This window comes from Rana temporaria, chromosome 1 (assembly GCF_905171775.1).
Source record: "Rana temporaria chromosome 1, aRanTem1.1, whole genome shotgun sequence".
In the NCBI taxonomy this organism is placed as follows: domain Eukaryota; kingdom Metazoa; phylum Chordata; class Amphibia; order Anura; family Ranidae; genus Rana; species Rana temporaria.
In genome coordinates this window covers 660,322,241-660,345,352 of record NC_053489.1, presented here as the reverse complement: position 1 = coordinate 660,345,352, position 23,112 = coordinate 660,322,241, and the positions used below count along the sequence as shown (strand labels likewise).

Below are 23,112 nucleotides of genomic sequence, written 5' to 3'. Positions count from 1 at the left end.
ATTTTTATTTTATTTTTTATTGAATGTTATTTTTATTTACATATTTTCTCCTTTTTTTCCTTTATTTTTATTTTTCTTCCATTTGATTTTTCACTTTTTTTCATTTTTCTTTTATTCAACTTTGTCCCTCGTTATCATCCCTTTATCCTTTATTTATCATTTATTCATTATTAATTTCTCCTTTTTTCATTGTCCTTTACTCCACTATTTATATTGTCACCCTCTGGTTTTCCCCCCTTCTCTGCCCTCATCTTTCTTTTCCTTGTTTTTTTATTTACTCCTCTTTCTTCTTTTTCTCATTCCCCATGTTTTCCCTACTTCTTGCTTTTTTTCCTCCTCCTCTTTCCTCTTACTTCCCCTTCGGCTCTCACCCCTTGCCCACTTGCTGGTCCTATGCTCACCGCTCATCACATGCACTCACGTCTGCTCACTCTCCCCCAGCCCACCCACCTCCCTTGATTGGTCGCTTTCCGTCCTAGGGGCTTGATTCGCCGACGTCGCTCGTCTCCATGACAACGTCGGCAACAATTCCTATGCTATGATGTGCACGTGCGGCCCGCTATACACGACCTCACTGCACATCCACGTCAGACGCCTTTGAGCGTCGGTGGTTACCAACGTGGCTCACACAGATATGCTCACCCTGCACTGGCGCCATCCAATTGATAACACATATTTCTCCCACGGCAGCCGGATCGTTTTACTTTGTGACAGATAACAGGTATTTTAGGCACACTTAAACATGCCTCCCCAGGGTACCTCTGCTTTTGTGTCGCTTTTTAGTGACACACTGTGGTAATTTTAAATGTTTTCTGGCGGGATTTATGACGTCATACCAATCGGGGGTGGGAGGAGCTTGGTTTTCTGATGTTTTTTCATTCTCTGTCCTTATTTGATTGGTTGATGGCTCATTATATTTTGCACATTGTAACCCCACATTTATCACATGCCTGACGAAGGGGCCCCACGTGGCTCTGAAACGTTGCACTCTCTTTGTGTTGTGATCATGCAATAAAACATCAGTTTGGACGCTATTTACGTTGTTCCATGGTGTGCTGGCAAATATTTCTACTGTAACGTATACCAGTATCCAGCTGGTTGTTGCTACGAGCACCCGAACCCAAGAGCGGATCCAGGAAACTGTGCAATGGGAATATGAAGTATGCTTAAACTAATGAGCTCCCGCCTGTCATCTTCCCACCTAGAAAGATGACCAAGTCATCAAATGGTGGCAGCACCTGCACGGAGCAGCATTGCCAGCTGGAGTCCTACCGAGACAAGAACCCTAAAATTCATCATCGTGGAAGGTGAGTTTGGACACTTTCAAGGACATTTCTCCCTTTGAATCCTACAGAAATGATCCCTGAAAGTATAGTATAGTATACTATGGGCCTGATTCCCAAAAGAGATACGCAGACTTAACTGCTGTTCAGTCTGTGCCTAACTTTGGAAACGATTCTCAAAAGGCTTTTTCCAAAGTTAGGCAGAAAATCTGACATCTGTAAGACACTTACACGGTCAGATCTTAGGATGCAGTACCGCATCCGCCACTGGGGGCATTTCTCATGGAAATGCAGCTTTGAGTATGCAAATGAGGACTTAAGCAGATTCTCAAAGCATTTCATCATTGTGATTTCTGCGTAAGTTCCGAATTTGCTTGCGCAAAACTAGGGCTGGTTTTACAATGTGTAAAGTTAGTCACACCTTGTAAAGGCCCATTCAAGCGACGGCATTTGGTATGCATTCCTGAGGGAGAACTCCACGGCAATTTTTAAATTCAAAACCGGCATGGGTTCCCCCCCAGGAGCATACCAGGCCCTTAGGTCTGGTATGGGTTGTAAGGAGACCCCCCCACGCCGAAAAATCGACGTAGGGGGTCCCCCTACAATCCATACCAGACCCGTATCCAAAGCACGCTACCCGGCCGGTCAGGAAGGGAGTGGGGACGAGCGAGCGCCCCCCCCCCCCATCTGAGCCGTGCCAGGCCGCATGCCCTCAACATGGGGGGGTTGGGTGCTCTGGGGCAGGGGGGCGCACTGCGGGCCCCCCCACCCCAGAGCACCCTGTCCCCATGTTGATGAGGACAGGACCTCTTCCCGACAACCCTTGCCGTTGGTTGTCGGGGGCTGCGGGCGGGGGCTTATCGGAATCTGGGAGTCCCCTCAAATAAGGGGGCCCCCAGATACCGGCCCCCCACCCTAAGTGAATGGATATGGGGTACATCGTACCCCTACCCATTCACCTGGAGGCAAAAAGTAAAAGTTAGTAAACACACAACACAAGGGTTTTTAAAATAATTTATTATTCTGCTCCGGAGGCACCCCCCTGTCTTCTTTATTAGCTCTATTACCAGGGGGGGCTTCTTCTTCCACTCTCCGGGGGTCTTCTTCCACTCTCCGGGGGGGGTTTCTTCTTCCGCTCTCCGGGGGGGGGGGCTTCTCCACTCTCCGGGGGTCTTCTTCTCTCTTCGCCGCTCACCGCTGTTGACTCGGCGAACCCCGGTTCTTCTCCAGCTGTCCGGTGCCTTCTTCTTCAGCGCTGGCTGCCTGCTATCTTTGTGTGTTAGCTCAATTTCTAACAGGCAGCCGGCGCGGTCTTCTGTGACGTCAGGGTCTTCTCTTCTGTTCTTCTCCCCTCTTCCGATGTTGCCTCGTCGCCTCTTGTCGCTGTAATGATGGAAGCGCGCCTTGCATCCCATTTATATAGGCATCACCGTCCCATCATGCTCCGGCAGGTACCCACGTGGTGGGTGCCTACCCACGTGCACCCACCACGTGGGTACCTACCGGAGCATGATGGGACGGTGATGCCTATATAAATGGGATGCAAGGCGCGCTTCCATCATTACAGCGACGAGGCAACATCGGAAGAGGGGAGAAGAACAGAAGAGAAGACCCTGACGTCACAGAAGACCGCGCCGGCTGCCTGTTAGAAATTGAGCTAACACACAAAGATAGCAGGCAGCCAGCGCTGAAGAAGAAGGCACCGGACAGCTGGAGAAGAACCGGGGTTCGCCGAGTCAACAGCGGTGAGCGGCGAAGAGAGAAGAAGACCCCCGGAGAGTGGAGAAGCCCCCCCCCCCCCGGAGAGCGGAAGAAGAAACCCCCCCAGGAGAGTGGAAGAAGACCCCCGGAGAGTGGAAGAAGACCCCCGGAGAGTGGAAGAAGCCCCCCCTGGTAATAGAGCTAATAAAGAAGACAGGGGGGTGCCTCCGGAGCAGAATAATAAATTATTTTAAAAACCCTTGTGTTGTGTGTTTACTAACTTTTACTTTTTGCCTCCAGGTGAATGGGTAGGGATACGATGTGTACGATGTCACACGCATGCGCAGTACGGCCGGCGCGGGAGCGCGCCTCATTTAAATTTTAAACGCCCCCCCGGAGAGGAGGACCGCCTTGCGACGGCGGCACTTAAGTTACACGGCCTGAAATTTCTAGGTAAGTGCTTTGAAGATCGGGCACTTAGGTAGAGATTTTAAGTCAGTGTAACTTAACTGCTGAAAGTTAAGTTAGGCGGCGTTTTTGAGAATCAGGCCCTATATGCTTAAACTAATAACACACAAAGAACTAAATGTTACCATGTTTTTATTGAACACACCATGTAAACATTCACAGTGCAGGTGGAAAAAAGTATGTGAAACCCTAGACTAATGACATCTCCAAGAGCTAATTGGAGTGAGGTGTCAGCCAACTGGAGTCCAATCAATGAGATTGGAGGTGTTGGTTACAGCTGCCCTGCCCTATAAAAAAACACACACCAGTTCTGGGTTTGCTTTTCACAAGAAGCATTGCCTGATGTGAATGATTCCTCGCACAAAAGAGCTCTCAGAAGACCTATGATTAAGAATTGTTGACTTGCATAAAGCTGGAAAAGGTTTATAAAAGTATCTCCAAAAGCCTTGCTGTTCATCAGTCCAAGGTAAGACAAATTGTCTATGAATGGAGAAAGTTCAGCACTGCTGCTACTCTCCCTAGGAATGGCCGTCCTGTAAAGATGACTGCAAGAGCACAGCGCAGACTGCTCAATGAGGTGAAGAAAAAACCTAGAGTGTCAGCTAAAGACTTACAAAAGTCTCTGGCATATGCTAACATCCCTATTAGCGAATCTACGATACGCAAAACACTAAACAAGAATGGAAACAAGAATGGATTTCATGGGAGGATACCACAGAGGAAGCCACTGCTGTAAAAAAAAAACATTGCTGCACATTTACAGTTTGCACAAGAGCACCTGGATGTTCCACAGCAGTACTTGCAAAATATTCTGTGGACAGATGAAACTAAAGTTGAGTTGTTTGGAAGAAACACACAACACTATGTGTGGAGAAAAAGAGGCACAGCACACCAACATCAAAACCTCATCCCAACTGTGAAGTATGGTGCTGGGGGCATCATGGTTTGGGGCTGCTTTGCTGCATCAGGGCCTGGACGGACTGCTATCATCAAAGGAAAAATGAATTCCCAAGTTTATCAAGACATTGTGCTAGAGAACTTAAGGCCACTTGTCCACCAGCTGAAGCTCAATAGAAGATAGATGTTGCAACAGGACAACCACCCAAAGCATAGAAGTAAATCAACAACAGAATGGCTTAAACACAATAAAATACACCTTCTGGAGTGGCCCAGAGTCCTAACCTCAATCCGAGATGCTGTGGCATGACCTCAAGAAAGCGATTCACACCAGACATCCCAAGAATATTGCTGAACTGAAACAGTTCTGTAAAGAGGAATATGAGGAAAAGGGGATTAGGCTGTTTCAATGTTCCCCTTTTCCTTATGGGATTCACGGCAGGGGATAGCTTTAAGGTTTCCCTGGGTTATTTAAGCAGGAACCCTTTTGATTGGGTGAACTCATCTAGTTGCTAGGGGTGAATTTGAGGTTGGGATAGGTCAATAGGGCACTTAGGCAGGAAAGATAGGGATTGGTGCAGTTATGTTAGTTACTGGGGAGATTATTGAGGTCTCCAGGGTACAGCATAGGTCAGTTAAGGTCATCTGACCTTCTAGAACCTTCCAATTCTAAGAAAATCCCCATTTAAAGAGCTGGTTCTGGTGGACCGGGGCCAGCCGTTCCAGGGGAGGACCAACAGCGGTTCTCTGAGCTATTACACACAAAGAGCTATTACACTAAGAGCTATTGCACCACTGCTGTTCGGTCCTCTTCGGCGGCATTAAGACTATAATCAGGCAGCTGCTGGAACGGGTGGAAGCAGAGGGAGAAGATTGGATCCGGCAGTGTTGGAACTTACCGGCGGGTCAAGAATCCGACGCGATCGGTGGAGACATCGCGGAGCAGCCGGAGGAGATCCTGGACGCCATCGTAGCGGAAGATGAGGAGGCGGAGATGAGCGCGGAGCTTCCGTTTCCAGGTCGGGCCTCAGTCTCAGCGGCGGTGATGGACGAAGAGGAGGAACTTCCGGGGGAGTGGCGGCGCAGTTTACGAAGAAAGTTCAGCCCGGCCACTAGCCCGTGTAAGTCGCCGTGGAAGGCGGAGCCAGTTCAGCAGAACAGACGGCAGACGAACAGACGGCAGATCGCCCATTCGGAGGCAGGGGGCGGCGCGGTTGATGGGGAATTCGCCTTGTCGCGTCCTCTGGTGAGGCCATCTTCGCCACGGCAAGATCACTAAATTGCAGGGGCAGCTGGGTCGATACCAGTGCTCTGTGCACCGCAACAGTCTGTTCGTCCTAATGCAGGGGTTCATTTATTTGATCAATTTTCCACAGAATTTTCCCAATTTATGTCTGAATTTAAAAATAAGATTTTATTGCCTCAGAGGAATGTTTTGGGTTCTTTGGCCCCTAGTGTTTCTCTCCCTTCTGAACACTCGGCCGTCATTTGGTCTGCCGACAGGAATTCTATGTCAGCTGAGGCGCTGTCGGTACCAGATCCAGTGTCTGTATTGGAGCTGGCAACCCTGTTTCATTACATGACAGTCATTTGAAAGAATCTATGCCTTGTTTCTCATCACCTTTGCATTTTCATCTATCTGCCACGATAAAAGACAAAATTTGGAAAGGGGAGTTTATTGATGTTCTTTCTTTATTGCCTACTAATAAAGAGTCTTTGAAATATGAAAAATCAGACAAATTGGATGATGACCGGCGTAGGTCTATTCTTTATAAATCATTTTCCAATTGGTTACAGGGTTTTTGTATATTCGCCAGCGTGTTATGTGAAAGATTTCCGGACAAAAATCCGGGACTATTTCAACATATCGATATCATACAAGAAGCCTATAAGGGGTTTTCTGGTTTTGCATATGACGAGGCATTCCGGCACAAATTGTCAATTTACCCTGGTTTGCAGTGGGGTTCTAAAGATCTAGGGCTTTGGATTAACTTTTTCCTTCCACAGAAGCAGTTGGTGTCCAGGTCAGTGTCAGGTAATGTTAATTCGGTACCTACCGTCACTTATAAAAAAAGGTTTGTGTTTCTCCTTTAATGACAGCCAATGTAGATGGCCCACGACATGTCGATACAGGCATTAGTGTGCCCTCTGCGGAGGCTCTAATCCGGTAGCTAAATGTTTTCAGAAAATGTCGGCTGCTAATCAGCCCCAAATGGATTTTTTTCTTAAAAGCAGCCACTCCAGTGATGGTGGAAAGAATGCTCCCATGGTTGCATCTGTATCCAAGACGGCAGACAGCGGATCTGCTCATTAAAAGGTTTTCAAGAAGGGTTTTTAATTCCATGATTCACTGGTGCGGGTGTTGCTATGGTTAATAATTTAAAGTCTGTTTCTGATTTTCCTCATATAGTTGAGGAAAAATTGAATTCAGAAATTGATTTGGGCAGGATTGCGGGCCCTTTTGTTCAACCTCCTTTTTCCAATTTTCGCTTATCTCCATTGGGTCTTGTACTAAAGAAGGAGCCTAATACATACCGTTTAATCCATCATTTGTCTTTTCCGTCGGGTGCATCCCTGAATGATCAAATAGATAATGACTTATCATCTGTCTCGTATGCATCCTTTGATCAAGCCATTCAAAGAATTAGAGCTCTAGGAGGTTTGGTTTTATTGGCTAAAGCAGATATAAAAGCTGCTTTTAGGCTTCTGCCTATTCATCCTAGCTGTTTTAATTCTTTGGGTTTTCAGTTTCAGGGTCAATTTTAATTTGGTCTACCCATGGGATGTTCCCTGTCCTGTTTTTATTTTGAAGAATTTGCTACATTTTTTGGATTGGGTGGTTTCTTGTACATCGGAATCCCCTTTCCTAATGCATTATCTTGACGATTTTTTATTTATGGGTCCTGTTGACTCCCCGCACTGTTTGGAACTTTTTCATCACTTTATGGAGATTTGCAGAGCATTTGGCATTCCTTTAGCTCAAGAAAAGACTGTGTACCCTACTACCTGTAATGAATTTTTAGGAATCACTATCGATACCGTTAGCAGAGAATTTAGACTGCCTGATGAAAAAATCCAGAAGTTGAAGAACCTTCTTCTGTCTTTTCTTAAGAGGAAGAAGATCCTTCTCAAAGAGTTGCAGTCTTTATTAGGCCTTTTGGCTTTTGCCACCAGGGTTTTGACAGTAGGAAGGGTTTTCTCCAGACGGCTGTATTTGGCAATATCTGGAGTCAAGAACCATTTTGCTCATATTAGGTTGACGTTGGAATTGAAAGAAGATCTATTAGTCTGGCAGAATTTCTTACTTCACTTCAATGGGAGAGCCTTTTGGCAAGATGATTTTGTACTGGATAGGGATTTCTGCTTATCCACAGACTCAGCTGGTTCTGTGGGTTTTGCAGCAGTTTGGGGAAATCATTGGTGCTCTTCTTATTGGCCTCCGGATTGGTTAAGTAGAGGTATGTGTAAGAATATTGTTCTTTTGGAACTTTTTCCAGTTGTAGTTTCCTTAGAGATTTGGGGTACTAGTTTTGCAAAAAGAAGATATTGTTTCGAACTGACAACAAGGGTGTATTGTTTGCAGTCAATTGTTTGACTTCTAAATCCCCACCGGTTATTGCTCTATTACGTTATTTGGTGTATAAATGCCTTTGTTTTAATATATGGATCAAAGCAAAATACATCACGGGAAAGGTTAATGAGGTAGCTGATGCCCTCTCTCGTTCGCAGATGGAGCGATTTTTCTCCCTGCTTCCTACAGCGGACGGAGTCGGGACACCCTTCCCATCCCAATTGTGAGACATCGTCTAGTATCAAAAAATATTGAGAACTCTTTGGCTGCTACCTCTTGGTCCAGCTACAAGTCATCGTGGTTGCTCTAGTTGCAATTTCTGGACTCTAGTAAGGCCTCTGGGTGGTTTCCGAAACTCTGGTCTTATCCATTCTGGAGTCCTTGATGGCAAAAATTATTCTTGGTCTCATGTTTATAAAATGTTGTCAGGTATTGCCTTTTTTCAGAAATTACATAATCTGACTTCTTGTCTATCATATTTTTCTGTGCAACAGGCACTGATAGGTTATAAAAAAAGCACATTTTAATATTGATACTAGATGTCCAGTTACTCCTAAGTTGCTGACTTAATTTTGCACCATTACCAGTTCAGTGTGTTTTTCTTCTTTTGAATCAATAATGTTCAATGCAGTTTTTACTATGGCCTTTTTTGCAGCTCTCCGAATTTCTGAAATAGTGTCGATTAGCAAAAATAACCCGTTGGGTTTATTATTGCAAGCTCCTCTGTGACTCTCCTAGAGCTGAATGCTGGGACGCTGCATGGCAGTGTGGTAACCTGACTGTTGGTTCCCCTATACCTCCACTGTTTAAGTGCTGGGGAATTCTCTGCTGCAGTCTTCAGCTGATTATCTTCAGCTGTTTGCTCTTTAACATCAATTACCTGCCTTGATGCCTGCTCCCTAGCTGCCCTTATTCTATTGCTTTTACCAGCATAGACTTTTACCTACTTTTGTTCCCCCTTGTTTGCTACGGTGGACCTTGGTCAGCGAAACTTGCACTGCGGTCCCTGACTCCGGACTATACCTACTGAAGAAGCGGTTTGCCGCGAAACCGGTAGAGGTTCTTCTAGGACTCCCCCACACAACTGCTGATACCTCACGGCTTCTTCCATTTGAAATAACATCTTTGTATCTCTATGTGGGGTTGTTAGTCCTAGCCTTGTTTTATATATGGAACATTGTATGTTTTTATGTATAATAAATGCAATTTTTTACTATACCGACTCATGTTATCAGTACCGAGAAAGTCCATTGATACACATCTTTACTAGGTAATAGTTTGTGTGAGTCTGTGGTACTAGCAGCCACTACCCCTCTATTCCTGGTGTCCCTTTAATTCCTATTATTGCAACATGTAATTCTGGATGATTCCAGCTTAAAAATCTGTATCCGTTCCAGCAAGACGGATCGTTTAGGAAAGGGCGCTTGGGTAAATCTAATATCTTGCCCCGGGTCTGCGGTTTGCCCTGTGGCCAGATTAGTGGCTTATTTGAAGATTCATCCGCAGGTGGCTGGAGTGCTGTTTATACATGAGGATTCCTCTCCTCTTACTAGATTTCAATTTCATACTATTTTTTCAAAATGTTGCAAAGCTTTGAATTTATCTCCTTCTAGAATTTCATCACATTCTTTCAGGATCGGAGCTGCTACTAAAGCTGCTAAGTTGGGTTTTGGTTCTGGTCGAATAAAGGCTTTGGGACGGTGGAAGTCCAATGCATTCCAATTATATGTGCACCCTAATCTTCTTGTTTGACTATTTTAGATGTGCCAGGAGTGGTCTGGATTATTGGACACTCTTTTGTATACTGGGCACATCAGCGCGCGGATGCAAGATGCTATACGTCGAATTTGGGTCTGGATCAAAGTCAATTCCAAGTTTTTTGGTTCGGCAGGAGGATTATGTGTTGGGAAGAACTGTTGTTTGATTTTAATGCTCTGATTCCTGTTTGGCCAGAACCTAATATTCTTATTTTGCACTTAGGGGGGAATGACATAGGTAAAATGAAGACATTGGATCTTATCTTCAGCATTCAAGATACGATTCAAATTCTTAAGGAGTCATACCCTCAGTTAGTGATATTTTTTTCCGAAATTATTCCTAGATTGCGCTGGTTGGAGTCAGGAGATCTTAAACCCTTTGAAAAGGTTATGAAAAGGGTGAATAGGGCTGTTGAAAAATTCATGAGTCAGATTTTGGGTTCTCTTATCGTCACGTTGATCTTGAGGGTGGGTTTTCAGGCCTTTATAGGTTTGACGGGTCCATCTTTCTGATATTGTTCTAGACATACTCAATATTGCTTTTCAATCCTGTATCGAACGAGCCGCGGGTTGGGGGTTTTGTGACAGTCAGGGTTGCGACAACCCTTCCTGTCGTTTGGGGATAGTTTATTTGAATATTTTAAGGCAATTTCATTTCAGCTTGAGTCTAGATCATTTCTTTATCATTCCTTTTTCAATCCGTTTTCATCCATTTTTTATCAGTTTTTCGTCCGTTTTTCATCCGTTTACATCCGTTTTTTATCCGTTTCTTTTTTTTTTTTTAGAACTTTATTTAATCAGCTTTTCAAGAAATTTCCCATGATTCTTTGTTTTCCCCAGCGTGCATTGAGCTTTCTATCTCGCGGTTACAGCACGCTTTGTGCTTCCTGATACCTTGCTGTAGTGTTGTGCTTATTATAATGGATTTGGGGAGATATTTTGAGCATGTGACATCATTTGTCATGCTATTCTATTTGAGGAGACAAAAAAGCAGGATCAGGAAGATGTCTGCGAGGAGACGCAGGTACTGGACACACTACAATACGCAGATCTGCGACGTTTCCCTAAAAATTTTAAATTTTACACGAATGACTGTTCCAACTTTTCAATTTTTGTTGGAAAAGTTGCATCCCCGTTTAGACAGGATGAACACAGATATGAGAAGTTCTGTGCCTCCAGAGGAGCGACTTCTCCTTACCCTGAGGTAAGCCAGCCAGCCAGCCTTTCTGCTTGATTATGTCCAGCGTAATGTTGGATTCCTTTCATCATTTCTTCTACTCTTCCTAGGTTTCTGGCATCTGGAGTATCCTATACGTCCCTAAGCCATTATTTTTTGTTGGGAACCTCAACAATTTCTGGAATTGTGCATGACACCTGTCAAGCTATATGGGAGGAGCTTCGGTCTACTGCAATGCCTGTTCCTGATACATGCATGTGGCAGGAAATTGCAAAAGCATTTTGGAAGAAAACCCAATTTCCTAATTGTGTTGGAGCCCTGGATGGCAAACACATCCGAATTCAGATGCCATCTGGATCTGGCTCACAATATTATAATTACAGGAAATACTTCTCCCTTGTGTTTATGGCAATCTGTGACAGTGATTACAAGTTTGTAGCTGTAGATATTGGGGCGTATGGATCAAATGCAGACTCAAGAGTCTTTACAGCATCGCAAATGGGGAGAAGACTACTTGAGGGCCACTTTCATTTGCCATCAGACAAACCTCTTCCAGGAACTGTAGGGCCAGATATGCCACATGTGCTTGTAGCTGATGAGGCATTTGCACTTTCCCAGCATCTTCTAAGGCCTTATGCCTGGCACATTCTAACTACCCCCAAAACATTTTTTAATTATCGGTTGAGTCGTGCAAGGCGCCTTATTGAATGCACCTTTGGCATTTTGACCAGCAAGTGGCGCATATTTCACACAACTATTCAATTGAGCCTGGAAAATGCCCAACTAGCAATACAAGCATGCTGTGTCCTCCATAATATAATCCGTGAGAAAGAAGGACTTACTGTTGAGGAAGAGGACGAGATTGACTTACCTTCTGTACGCTTTTCCGGACTGCGACCCAACAATTCTGTCGTTACCATGCGTGATCATTTTGCAAATTTTTTTATGTCCCAGAGGGAGAGGTTCCGTGGCAGTATCAGCATGTGTAAAAACACTCACAAGGCACTTTATTATGTGCACCTTCCTAGTACCATGTTTGACCCCTTTATGCTAACCTGCATGATCTGTGTTGTCCCACTGTACATGGAAATGCAATAGTTTAAAACAATACTACTTTATCTCGTTAGTATAGCAGGCTTGTGACTTTTATCAGTGTATGCTTAAAGCTGATAGTTTTCATTCTCCTAGTGTCATCATCACTGACCCTATGACCATCACATTCTTTTGTATAAAAAGACCTGGCCGTCCCTGTAAACTTTCAGCTCATACAAGGAGAAAACTGATCAGAGATGCAGCCAAGAGGCCCATAATCACTCTGGATGAACTGCAGAGATCTACAGCTGAGGTGGTAGACTCTGTCCATAGGACAACAATCAGTCCCAGTATACTGCACAAATCTGGCCTTTATGGAAGAGTGGCAAGAAGAAAGCCATTTCTTAAAGATATCCATAAAAAGTGTTGTTTAAAGTTTGCCAAAAGCCACCTGGGAGACACACCAAACATGTGGAAGAAGGTGCTCTGGTCAGATGAAACCAAAATTTAACTTTTTGGCAACAATGCAAAACGTTATGTTTGGCATAAAAGCAACACAGCTCATCACCCTGAACACACCATCCCCACTGTGAAACATGGTGGTGGCAGCATCATGGTTTGGGCCTGCTTTTCTTCAGCAGGGACAGGGAAGATGGTTAAAATTGATGGGAAGATGGATGGAGCCAAATACAGGACCATTCTGGAAGAAAACCTGATGGAGTCTGCAAAAGACCTGAGACTGGGATGGAGATTTGTCTTCCAACAAGACAAAGATCCAAAACATAAAGCAAAATCTACAATGGAATGGTTCACAAAAAAACATATCCAGGTGTTAGAATGGCCAAGTCAAAGTCCAGACCTGAATCCAATCGAGAATCTGTGGAAAGAACTGAAAACTGCTGTTCACAAACGCTCTCTATCCAACCTCACTGAGCTCGAGCTGTTTTGCAAGGAGGAATGGGCAAAAATTTCAGTCTCTCGATGTGCAAAACTGAGAGACATACCCCAAGCGACTTACAGCTGTAATCACAGCAAAAGGTGGCGCTACAAAGTATTAACTTATGGGGGCTGAATAATTTTGCACGCCCAATTTTTCAGTTTTTTTTTTTTTTTTAAAGTTTGAAATATCCAATAAATTTCGTTTCACTTCATGATTGTGTCCCACTTGTTGTTGATTCTTCAAAACAAATTACAGTTTTATATCTTTATGTTTGAAGCCTGAAATGTGGCAAAAGGTCGCAAAGTTCAAGGGGGCCGAATACTTTCGCAAGGCACTGTACCATATAAAATGGGGAATCCAAAAGCTAGTATGAGAAGTCTAAAAAAAACTGCCAGTAAATGGTGTTTGCTAAAGTATATATTAGGTAACCATAACTTGATTAAAAACTTTGATGTGCCATCTTCAAGCCAATCAAAAAAATGATAATCCATTGATAGTAGAGCTGCATGATTCTGGCTAATCACGATTGTTTTGCTTAGACTAAAGATTGGAGAGGTGATAACAAAAGGATCAAGATATCACAGAATGAAACAAAATGGATCTTCCAGCTCGATACTCTTCAGCCAGCTGGAATGAATATAGATCTTGACCTTAACTGTTTTCTTACTAACTTCTGAATAGGAATTGCCACTAGTTTGATCCCTCATATATCTCCTCATACAGCCTCCTCCTTCAATTATTAAGAGGATATGTTGTCCTCTTTTTTCTTGCATACACGTTGCATATCCTCTTCCCATTATTGCAATTTAGCAATCTGTGTCACATATATCCTGTAAAGCCATGAGTCATTTACCCTCTCCCTTTTATTGCGATTTAATAATTTCAACACCTCCTGTATACATCTTCATTTAGCCACGAGGCATAAAATATCCCTTAGTAAATTTTGATACTATTTGTGTACAAACCCCCGTAAACCATGTATAATAAGTATATATCATTTTTGTCATCTTGTATTTTTAAAGCATTAATTATATATCCTCTTCCTAATATTCAGCAATTCATATTTTCATTATATATCCTCCTTTTAAAAAAGTCACTATATGTCTAAAATAGTGTACTAATTTTAAAGTAATTTTAAACTCAAACTTCACTTGGTTCAGCCCTGACTAGTTCCATCCCTCAGATGATATCCCTTGGGATGAAACTAGTCAGGGCTGAACCAAGTGAAGCAGTCTGAGTGTCAGCCGGCATTAGAGATCTCTCCCCTCCTCGCAGCTGGATCAGCAACGAGTGTTCCGTGATGTGGATAGCCTGACCCGACTTGGGTAACTCAGTGAGATATGCCATTTTAAAGTTCTACACATGTGAGTGTACTGGATGACGTTTTTACTGGGTGATTAAAGATTTTTAAAGCAGGATCATGCTATGTGTCTGTTTCCTATCATCTTTTTTATGCATGAACCCTGAGCCATTCAGAGACGCTTGGCAGAGATTGAGGCTGAGACGGCACCTGTGACACGCTGATATATATTTGCTTTGCGGTAAGAGGCTACTCAAGAGGGGGTTCTTTCTTCTCACACACCCCCTCCTTCTTCTATGAGCACAGACGTGGAGTGGTGTCTTTCCATACCTTTCATCTTGGGCTATAGTGGACTTTGTTTGTATAAGGATTGTTCAGTCCAGTATTTGTATTAAAGACTGCCATTCTTCATTTTCGAACTTTTCTTTTCCAAGGACAATATTCAATATTTACATATTTATTTGTTTAAAGTCTAAATTTTGCATATGTCCAGCGCTGCCTGGTTAATTGTGATTTAATTCTGACATATTCAGGTCTTTATTCATTCATTTTTTTCCCAGCTATTGACATATTATAATTGGACTTCTATTATGGGCCATAAGCTTCTCTCAATCCTTGAAGCCATACTACCTTTTGGTCCGAAATTTTTTCGTTCCCAAAATGGCCGCTAATCAATTAAACTTTTCTAGCGCACGCGCACATGAGGTCACTAATACAATATAAAGTAAGGAGGTGTAGCCTGACGTTACGCTCCCGATGACGTCTGAATGACGAAACGCGCAGGGCGGAGTCAGAGGCACGTTAGCGCAACACTTCCGGTTTTCGGCTGCAAACTTTGTTTGGTCAGCGTCAACTAATTTATCTTTTCTGCCTAAGGGCTCTTTCACCTGTCCGTTCAGTTTTTTAGATCATTTTTTTCCCCTTCAGTTGATCCGTTTTTTCATCCGTTTTTCGTCCGTTTTCCGTCCGTTTTCCGTCCCTTTACATCCGTTTCCGTTCCGTTTTCCATCCGTTTTTGGATCCATTTTTTGATCCGTTTTTTTTATTTTTTTTGTTTTAGAACTTTATTTAATCAGCTTTTCAAGAATTTTCCCATGATTCTTTGTTTCCCCCAGCGTGCATTGTGCTTTCTTCTTGCTGTATGTTAACAGCCAGCTGTTTGGTTCCTGATTCATTGCTGTACTTTACTGCTTATTACGATGGATTTGGGGAGTTATTATAAGAATGTGACATCATTTGTCATGCTCTACTATCTGTGGAGACAAAAAAGCATGAGCACGAAGATGTCTGCGAGGAGACGCAGGTACTGGGCACATCCCATGCTCCTCAAGAGGCCAACTGAGGGTTTTTTTGCTCTGCACTACGCAGATTTGCGACGTTACCCTCCAAAAAAAATTAATTTTACCAGAATGACGATTCCAACATTTGATTATTTGCTGAAAAAAGTTGCATCCACGATTATACAGGACAAACACAGACATGAGACGTTCTGTGCCTCCAGAGGAGCGACTTCTCATTACCCTCAGGTAAGCCAGCCTGACAGCCATTTAGCTTGATTACGTCCAGTGTAATGTTGGATTCCTTTCATGATTTCTTCTACTCTTCTACTCTTCCTAGGTTTCTTGCATGTGGAGTTTCTTATACGTCACTAAACCATTTTTTTTTGTTGGGAATCTCAACTATATCAGGAATAGTACATGAGACCTGTGAAGCAATATGGGAGGAGCTTCGGTCTTCTGCAATGCCGGTTCCAGATGCTACCATGTGGCAGGAAATAGCGAATGGCTTTTGGAAAAAAACACAATTCCCTAATTGTGTTGGAGCCCTGGATGGGAAACACATCAGAATTCAGATGCCACCTGGATCTGGCTCGCAATTTTACAACTATAAAAAAAACTTTTCCCTTGTGCTAATGCCAATCTGTGACACTAACTACATGTTTGTAGCTGTTGATATTGGGGCGTATGGATCTAATGCAGACGCAAGAGTCTTTTCAGCGTCACACATGGGGAGAAGACTACTGGAGGGACACTTTAATTTGCCATCTGATAAACCACTCTCAGGAACTGAAGGACCAGATATGCCACATGTTCTTGTAGCTGATGAGGCATTTGGACTTACGCAGCATCTTTTAAGGCCTTATGCCAGGCACAATTTAACGACCCCCCAAAAAAATTTCAACTATCGCTTGAGTCGTGCAAGGCGCCTTATTGAATGCACCTTTGGCATTTTGAGCGGCAAATGGCGCATATTTCATACCGCAATACAACTCAGCGTGGAGAATGCCCAACTGGCAATCCAAGCCTGCTGTGTCCTCCACAAAGTCATCCGTGAGAAGGAAGGGATTTCTGTTGAGGAAGAGGACGAGATAGACTTACCTTCTGTACGCTTTTCCGGACTGCGACCCAACAATTCTGCCATTGCCATGCGTGACAATTTTACAAATTTTTTTATGTCCCCAGAAGGAGAGGTTCCGTGGCAGTATCAGTAGTCACGAGGCACTTTATGATGTGCACCTTGCTAGTAACATGTTTCACCCCTTTTAGTTAACTTGCATGATCTTTGTTGTCCCAGTGAAAATGGCAATTCATTTCTACATTTCTGATTTCTACAAGTGTATGCTTTCATGCTTCAATTGTCATTACCGGTGTCCCTATGATATATCACTTTGTTTCTTTTCACATAAAGTACCAAAAAACAAACATTTTCATGCAGTCAAGTATTTTTAATTGAACGTCATGACCGCAACATGTACAATGTAACTTATAGTAAGATCATTAAAATAAGAAATAGACATTATAAAAAGGGGGCAAAAAACTATTTATTAAACTTGTATCAAAACTTTTCAAATAACATCTAATTAAAGGTCTTGGTAATAAGGGGTGGGCAAAAGGGAAGAACCAGTGTGTGAAGTGCCCTGGGAAGGAGAGGGATCATAGCTGGGTGCCTGGGGTGGGGCTAGCAAATTTTGGGCAGCAGAGGCTGGGGCACGGTGATGATGGGGGATAGGGCTGGGTTGGTAATGGTGACTGTAGGGAGCTGGTGGTGCGTGATCGGGGTAGAATTGGCGTTGGGGAGGGGGGACAACTGGGGGCACAGGGTCTCCGGACATAGACTCCCTTACACACATGCCAATGTACTGTCCAATCGCCAAGTGCATGTCTAATTTTCTTGGGGTCGGAATTTTTTGCAGCTGGTGGTATTGGCTTCTTAAGAAGCACGCGTCGGGGGGCGTGGCCGGACGAGGATGATGGCGGACGTGCTCTGAATGAGCTCTGTGAGGCAGACTAAAATCCAGTGCCATCCCGCATCTATTGTGGCTTTTGATGCCCAACAACCACCCATCCTGTCTCAGTGACTCCTGCCGGTCAGCCACGTACCTTTTGCGACGGACCGGACGGTCTGTTCGCTCCTCTCCGGGTGCCAAAGCCGGAGCTATTTGCTGGTGCGCCATCGCCATCTTGCGGCCTACGAGACCTCAGAAGCCGCCGCGCTCGAGTCAGGATCGCGGATCGCGGACCGGACTGCAGGTATATTCATCCTAGGTAGGCTCGGATTACGCCACCACACGGAGCCCTGTGCCTCTCGAGCAGACCCAAACGGCCTGATTGCTCCTCATTAGACTCCAAGGCCTCCGCAATTGACAATACGCCACCGCCATTTTGAGGCCTACAAAGTCACAGACACCGCCGCGCTAGAGTAGTAATCGCGGACCGGAATACAGGACTACTCCTACGGTTATTACCTGACATTGACAGCTGCATAGAGGTATCCATTAACGTACACCCGATCGGTGTTAAGCAGCGCAAATTTATACAAATCCTATATGAATCTCCTGAACCTACCTTAGACCCCGTGGACAATGCTATATAAACTATAATACAGCGGTTGAGGGGAGCTCAAACTCGGGCACTAGACTCTGAGGTTGGTACAGATACTGTTTTTCACATATAAAGAGGAATAGCATTAAACAGTGACAGAGTCCTTTAGGAGACACTACTAAAAGTATTGAAAGGAGCGTCAGTAATAATAACGATCCTCAATTCCTCTATTGTATTGAAATTTCACCTCAGGCCTGGTGTACTGCCTCAAAACATATATTAATGAATTGGAGGAATGTTCATGGACGCTATTAAGATGAAATCTTAATAGAAAGAGGATAGCCCCACCACTGACCATTACAATGGAATAATGACACAAGGATTTCCCATGATGTGAAGATATCAACCTGATTTCTGTATAGGAGCTGCACACCTATATATTTTTTTTTATTATTGAAGCACTAGGATATTGGCACATGCCTGCTAAATCTTGCAAATACAACAAAAAGGGCAAAGCACTTGCTAAGCAACCTGCTGTGACAGAGGAACTTTTCAGTATGGCAACGATACCTCAAGCATATACACTCAATTCAGCTGATAATATTCCACCCCATAAAGATTCTGCATCTCCTGTAATGCATCAAACTTTGCCTCAGATGATAAACCCTGTGGAAACATCAATTGGCTCCAGATATGGCCTCCTCATGTAATCCTATTCAAGCAGTCACAAGCAATGAACAGGCTCTTGATGTTACCTTTAATGTGTCTGATTTGTTTGCTAGAATATCTGAAATGCTGGACAGAGGCTTAGCACAAACTGCTGAAATGATAACTGGAGACATTAGAGCTGACTTTCAAAGCTTAGGAACGAGAATTGAGTCTATTGAAAATAATTTAGATGTTAATATTGCTAGAACAGCCCAAAACGCCGATCACCTACAATACATGCAGGATCAACTAGAAATAGCACAAGATAGGATCGATGACCTTGAAAATAGATCTCGGAGAGGGAACTTTAGGATCAGTGGCTTACCTGAATCTATTCTTGATATTAATTCTGCGGTACAGGACATCATTAAAATGTTGCTACCATCCATGTCGGCTCACAAGCTGGATTTGGATCGTGCTCATAGGTCTTTAGGACCATTGAGAAAGGATGGATTACCGAGAGATATAGTGGTTAAACCGCATTATTATTCCACTAAGGAAGAGTTAATGAAAAATTCTCGCCAACGTGAACAACTGAACTACCAAGGCTCAAATATTCAAATCTTTTCCGATATATCTCCTTATACGATACAGAAGAGAAGATCGATGAAGCCTTTATTATCAGCTCTCCTACAGAAAGAGATAAGATACAAATGGGCATTTCCTTTTGCTCTAAAGTTTTCTTATAAAGGCAACCAATATGCAGTCCATAACTTTAAGGAAGGTGAACGTCTACTGATGAGTCTCCATTTAATATCTGCGGTTCCTGATATGGACACCTCTCCAATCCAGCAGGGCTCAACTAAAAGACAGACCCCTATAAGTCCGACATCTTCTACATGGTCGAAGGTCAAGCACAGGAAGGTTAAAGATAACTCTATTACCTGAATGAGGAAAGGAGGGGAATTTTTTTCTTTCTCCTTTTCCCTCTTATTATTTATTTTTTATCTTTTTTTTGGGACATTCATGGTAACTCTGTCTCTTCTTTAATGTATGAAAATGTGTCAGCATTTTGGGCATGCTTATTCCTAAGGGATGGGCGAAAGGAGGAGAGAAAGATTTTATTTTTATTTTTTTTTCCTTTCTCGCTTTCTTTCTTTCTTCGCCCGTATTAAGAGAAAATGCATTCCTTGCCATTTCCGTTTGGTGTATGAAATATGTTGAAGCTGAATCTTTGTTAAATGATTGCTTTGTCTTATATATCTTTAAAAATGATAACAGGTCGGTGGTGAGTCGCTAGACCTCAACTCACTCCTTAGATTGACGTTTGGTCGTCCTAGGGTATGAGTTTGTAGCCCTCATTATGGGCTACTCTAATTTTACTTTTTTGAGTAAAGGGAGGGGGATATTACCTTCCCTTTACTCAGGGCCTTCATTTGGCCCTATAATGTACTGGTTTATTCTGATGGGTTTATTTTTCTATTCTATCTCTTTGGTTCTCTCTTTCTTCCTTATTTTTTTTACCCTTTTAGCCTACCTGCCAATTTTTGCTTATACTGAGATGAGGTTATTGCTGCGGTTGTTCGATATTTTGAATACCTATTTTTCTTATGATTTTGGTCCTAGAACCTCCGAACTCCTGTTGGATATATTGCTTGGTTTAATTGCTATCCAGATTCATGACTGGTATAACTAGTTCTCCCTCTCCCCTTCGTGTTATTTCTCATAACACACAGGGGTTGAATTCTCCGATCAAAAGGAGAAAGGCACTACAATACTATAAGACCATTCGTGTAGATGTAGTGCTTCTGCAAGAAACTCACTTTCCAAAGCGATACACCCCCTCATTTTTACATGAAAATTTTCCAACTATTTATCTAAAGCTGAAAATAAAACCAAGGGAGTAGCTATTTTGTTCTCAAAACACTGCAATTTTAATTTGACTAAGGAGTATGTTGATCCGGACGGCAGGTTTGTCATGGTCAAGGGCACATTGGATGGAAACTTATACACTTTCATTTCCTACTATGCCCCTAACAGGGGACAAAAATCTTTTTTTTACAATATGTTTGAGTCTCTCCAGTCGTTAATGGAGGGAATCATAATTATGGGTGGTGACTCCAATTTGGCCTTTGATACTGGGCTAGATAAAACTGGACCATCAAAAGCTAAGTTGATCAGACCAACTAAGACCAGCACTCAAATAGCTTGTTTGATTCACCAATCTGGATTATCAGATATCTGGAGGGAATTGAATCCGGCGGCGAAGGATTATACACACTACTCTAGTCCTCACCAATCGTTTTCACGAATAGACCACATATTGTTATCCACCCATCATATCCCTTGTGCTCTAAAATCGTCTATCATAGATGTACCATGGTCGGATCATTCCATAGTTGTTTTGACATTGAAAAGGGTAAACGCTAACCAGAAGGTTTCACACTGGACCCTTAACCAATCGCTTTTAAACGACCCCAATATAGTTATTGAAGTTGAACGAGCCATAAAAGATTATTTTGAGGTTAATGATACTGACGAGATTTCACCAGAAATCTTATGGGCTGCTCACAAGGTAACAATCAGGGGCAAACTAATACAGATAGCAGCTAGACAGAAAAGATTAAAAAAGGTGGAAATAGAGAGACTTGAACATGAATTTAATGATTTGGTTTCACAACATAAAAAGGATCCTATAAATTTTCCTACTTCCACTTTAGACGCAGCTAGAACTGCTCTAAACCTTGCGCTCACGGTTAAAGCGGATGAAGCTCTCAAATGGTCCAGGACAAAATTCTACCGATTAAGGGATAGAATTGGTCCTATGTTAGCAAATAAACTTTCGCCCAGACTCAGATCTAGGACCATTCCCAAGATTAAACAACACGATGGCTCTCTTACTCTAAATCCTCAAAAGGTGATGGAAACCTTTCAAAATTTTTATTCAAAGCTTTATCATTTCGATAGCGGATGTGACTCCAGTAGAATCACACGATTCCTTGAAGGCTTAGATCTTCCAAGACTATCGGATTTACATAGTAGCGAAATGGAAGCTCCTATATCAGTTGAGGAGATTATAGGGGTTGTTAAGCGGTTGAAGACAAATAAGGCACCCGGTCCAGATGGCTTTTCATCTCCTTATTACAAGAAGTTTATGATCATTTTGACACCATATCTTGCAAGGTTTTTCAATGGTTTGTCCGAAGGTAATCCAATAGGTAGTGAACTTAATATGGCATACATATCTGTGATCCCTAAACCTGACAAAGATTCCAGCCTAGTGGAGAATTACAGACCAATATCCTTAATTAACAACGACCTAAAAATATTGACTAAAATAATGGCTAATAGACTCTCGACCTTCATAGGTCAATATATACATAGAGATCAGGTAGGTTTTATTCCTAATAGACAAGCTCTGGACCAGACTAGAAGGGCGGTAGACATAATCTCAATATTACAATCCGGTTGGATTGGAAACAATAGACAGGAGGGTATGCTTTTATCAATAGATTTGCAGAAGGCCTTTGATTCGGTATCATGGCCATATATGTTTTCAATCTTGAGGAGGTGGGGATTTGGTAACAGGACTTTGGGCTTTTTAAATGCTCTTTACTCTTCACCTAAAGCCAGGATCAGACTTCAGGGATTATATTCGGAAACCATCGATATTAAGAGAGGTACTCGCCAAAGTTGTCCCTTGTCTCCTCTGTTGTTCGCTGTTGTAATAGAATCTCTAGCTATAGCAATCAGAAACGACCCGAACATCAGAGGGGTAAATTGTACCCAGAAGGAACATAAATGTGCTTTATTTGCGGATGATCTTCTGCTTTTTATTACTTCCCCAAAATCTTCTTTACCTGCAATATATTCTCTATTGGATGAATTTTCTGAAGTTTCGGGCCTTAAAGTCAATATAACTAAATCCAGGGCCCTTAATGTGTCGCTCTCTGATTCTATGGTTTCCTTCATTCGAAAAAATTACACTTTTATCTGGAATACATCGTCCACTAAATATTTAGGTATTAATCTGACCTCGAAATTTGAAGATCTATATCAGGCCAATTACCCTCCCATGTATAAAAAACTTGAATCTGATCTAGAAGAGTGGAATTCACATAACATAGGTTGGATGGGAAGGATAAGTTCCGTTAAAATTACTCTCTTACCCAGGATTTTGTACCTATTCCGTTCACTCCCAATACCGATAAAGACAAACCATTTGAAAACCTTCCAGAGCAAGATTACCAAATTTGTCTGGAAAAAGAAGAACCCACGTGTTTCTTCGCGCTCTCTTTTTAATCTACCTGAACAAGGTGGTTTCGGCCTTCCGAACTTAAAATGGTACTACAAGGCTGCTAGATTGGCTCAACTTTCGGATGTATACATCCGAGGGGATCGACCTGATTGGGTTTATTTGGAGGAACAAGCTACTCCCTTTTACACGTTGGAAGATTTATTATGGGTCACTCCTAAATGTAGACCTCCTATTATGTCACCTTTAAATGGTGGCTTGA

General features: G+C 42.8%; 1 non-coding gene across 1 annotated transcript; it reads right to left on the bottom strand.

Moving 5' to 3' along the window:
* Positions 1-1,170: 1,170 nt before the first annotated feature.
* LOC120925269 lies at positions 1,171-1,379 on the bottom strand. The gene has a single exon (XR_005746558.1). It is a non-coding gene; the product is annotated as a small nucleolar RNA U3 (small nucleolar RNA).
* Positions 1,380-23,112: the final 21,733 nt, after the last annotated feature.